This window comes from Belonocnema kinseyi, chromosome 6 (genome assembly GCF_010883055.1).
Source record: "Belonocnema kinseyi isolate 2016_QV_RU_SX_M_011 chromosome 6, B_treatae_v1, whole genome shotgun sequence".
Lineage (NCBI taxonomy): Eukaryota > Metazoa > Arthropoda > Insecta > Hymenoptera > Cynipidae > Belonocnema > Belonocnema kinseyi.
This window is the reverse complement of record NC_046662.1, coordinates 41,014,277-41,018,041: the sequence shown is the minus strand read 5'-3', so window position 1 is coordinate 41,018,041 and position 3,765 is coordinate 41,014,277.

Sequence of the window (3,765 nt, the reverse complement as noted above, 5' to 3'; positions counted from 1 at the left end):
GATTATAGACTTTCAACTTATAAACTTCACAACTCTCAACTCATAAAATAAACAACTAAATTCTGCAATATAATCTTTTCTCCTTTCCATCTGAGTATGCTTAAAGGATTTATGCGAACTGGAACAATCTTCGCTAGTTGCATAAAGTGAACCTCTCTTCTTCTGTCTAAATAATTAATTCTCCAGACTAGAACCCGTCTTTAGTTCTTTGCACAGATAAAATCATACAGATATATCTTCTAGAATTTTGTAACTTGATGATGTACTTTATCTTTCATAAACAAAACGCAAATATCAATGCAATAATGTAAGGATTTAATTTTTCTTTGACCTTTTATATTGAAAAGTTAAGATAATAAAAGAAGCACAGATATAAATGACTTTTCGATATGAAGAAAATATTCTTATCTTTCTTTAGCTTAGTCGGTAAGAGCATCAGACCGGCAATCTGAAAGACCTGGGTTCGGTTCCCTGCGGAGGTTGAGACATTTTTTCATAATTTATCAAATAAATAATCAATATTCAAATAAAATGTTGATTTTAGACCACGTAGACAAAAACATTAACATCAAGTTATTGAATAAAATTTATCTGGTCAATGCCATTACATAAAAAATATAAAACGTTTGAATGTTTGAAAAATTCGTTTTAGTGGTATAAGTAATTACGTCGCAATTCAACTTGCGGAAGGATTGTCAAGAAAATATTCTCGTCTCTCGGTAGCTTATTGGGCAAATAATTCAGAAATGCTTTCCATAACTCATAAAATTAATAATATTTATTAGAAAAAAATTGTAATTTTAAATCGTATAAACAAAAATCATTAATATCAAATTATTTCTTACTGAATAGTTGCATTTTCTACAGAATTATTGAATTTTAAAGCCAAAAAGACGTTACAAAATTAACAAAGTGTATAATAAAAAAAAAATATATCCACTTTCTAATAACCAAAAAAATTTATTTTAAATGAAAAAAATTAATTTCTAACCATCCAAATTAATTTTAAAACAAATAGTTAAATTTTCAGCTGCTGAAGATTAAAATTATAAACTATTCACAAAAAATGTCAACTGACTTTCAAGTAACTGATTGAATTATCTACCAGAATAATTCAATTTTCAGGTAAAAAATTAATGTTAAGGAAAAAAATTCAACAAACTAGTTAAATTTTCAACAAAGACACCAATTTTGAGGAAAGAAGATCAACTTCTAGCCAAGGAAATAAATTTTGAAAACGAAAATATGAATTTTCAAGCGCACATTAGAATTTCGAACAACATTGTTAAATTTTCAGTTAAAAAAAAATAGTTTTTAACCAAGAAAATTTTGTTATGACAAACTAGTTCAATTTCCAAATACAGAGATAATTTTTTAACGTAACATATTTATTCCTAAAAAAATATAACTTTTGACGAAAGTAGTTCAACTCAGGAGTAGAATTTTTCACCCAAAAAGATGCATTTTCAAAAAGAAGACGTAATAGTTGATACTTCAAGCAAAAATAATTTTTATTCTACATTTCAACCAACAAATATTTTTATTTAAATAAAAAAAATTGTATTTGAAGAAAATGTTTTAAAAACTTGAATCCTCATTTATTAAAAATTAATTTTCAAAAAATATTTATTCTTTAAAAAAAAAATTAATTTTTAACTAAGTGGTTTCGGTTTCAACGAAAGTAATACATTTTCAACCAAAAATGGAATGGTTAAATTTTTAGGTAAAAACAGTTGGTTAAAAAATTTGTTTTCTAAAATCCTGTTAAATTTTCATTCTGAATCAAAACAGAAAAAAAATATCAATCAAATTCTTGAATTTTTAACCTAAAAGAACGAATTTTCAACAAAAAAAAGGATGACTTTTCTAAAAGTTATTGAGTTTTCAACCAATAGTTTAAATTTTCCACCAAGGATATTATTCTTCTACTAAAAAAGGCAAATTTTTAACAAAATGCATTTATTTTTCACCAAATAGTTGAATTTTCAACAAAAAAGATTAATTTTCTATAAGAAAAGGCGTATTTTCAACAAATTACATCAACTTTCCAGCTAATGTTTAAATTTTCCAACAAAAAAGTCTTAAATAAAAATTAAATGGTTAACTTAAAATTTGAACACAAAAATATAAATTCTCATCAGAAAAGCTAAGTTGCAACTAAACATTCAAAGTTTCAACAAAATAGTATAATTTTCGGGTAAAAAATAAATTGAAATAATAATATAATGATATAATATAGTTCCATTTTCAACTAAAAAATATCAGTTTCAACCAAAAACAGAATGGTTACATTTTCATGTAAGAAAATTTATATTTAACTAAACAAAATATTTGATCCGACAATTGCATTTTGAGCCAAAAACGATGAAATTTCTACAAAAATAGATGAATTTTTGAGCCAAAAAGAAAAATTTTCAACCAAAAAGGAGGACTTGCTGACAACATTTTGAAATATATAACCAACAAGATTAATTTTTTAAACAAAAATACGAATTTTTAACAAATTAAATTAATTTTCAAGATCAATTTTCAACCTGCTAAAAAACGAGTTTTTATCCAAATATATGAACTTTAACCAGAAATATTTTTCGAGTAATAAAAATAATTTTCAAGAAAAAAAGAACAAATTTTCTTTAACCAAAAAAGTCAATTTTAAATAAAGAAGTTCAACTTTTAACTTATAAGTTCAATCGTTAAACTAAAAAGATAAATTTTTCATAAAAGATTTAATAGATGATATTTAACTAAATAACTCAATTTTCAACTAAAAAAGATCAAATTTTAACCAAAAATAGAATGGTTAAATTTGTAGGCAGAAACAATTATTTTTCAACTGAAAGTGAAACGAATTTTCACAACAATTTTTAAATTTTGAGCCAAAAACAATTAAATTTCTTTAAAAAGATGAGTTGTTAATTTTAATCAAATTGTTAAATTTTCAAGCTAAAAATATAATTTTTTAACTAAGAAGGATGAATTTGATAAAATTGTTAAATTTGCAGTCAAGAAGATTACTTTTCTATCAAAAAGACGAGTTTTCAACAAACACATCAATTTAAAAATAAACAGTTGAATTGCTAAACTAAAATGATTAATTTTGATTAAAAGTGGCATAATTAAATTTTAATTGTATTAAATTAATTATATCGCAAAGGAATATATAGCAAAAGTTGCATTTTAAAGAATCCAAATTCATTGCACCCAAAGTGTTAAATTGTCAAGTTCAAAGATGAATTTTCTACAAAATAGTTGAATTTTCAACCAAATAATTAAATTTCAATTGAAAAAGATAAATTTTTAACCACAAGTAGAATACTTACATTTTTAGTAAAAAAAGAAAATTAAAAAAAAATTATACAAAACAGTTAAATTTTCAAAACTCAATTCGTAGATATTCAACAAATGGTTCCTTTTGAACCAAACAAGTTTCATTTTGAACCAAAAACGATTAAATTTGTAGAAAAAAAGTTAATTAAAAAAAAAATCCATCAATTTCCATCGCATCATAGAAAAATCATTACCCCCCCCCCGCACCCAAAAAAGGCTTTACGTAATTTATGCACGGCCGACATCAATTAAAACGTTGTTCCTGGATGAAAACTCTCTCTTGCTTGAAAATAATATTTTTCGTCGTCACATTATTAAGATAATTTCAGACTACTGAGATAATGTAACAACTTATTATATACTTATGAACAATTTATTTTAATAGTCTCGTCGTGTCTGGCGGGTATTTCAAATTGCATAACGCTCGCAAACTTTTGT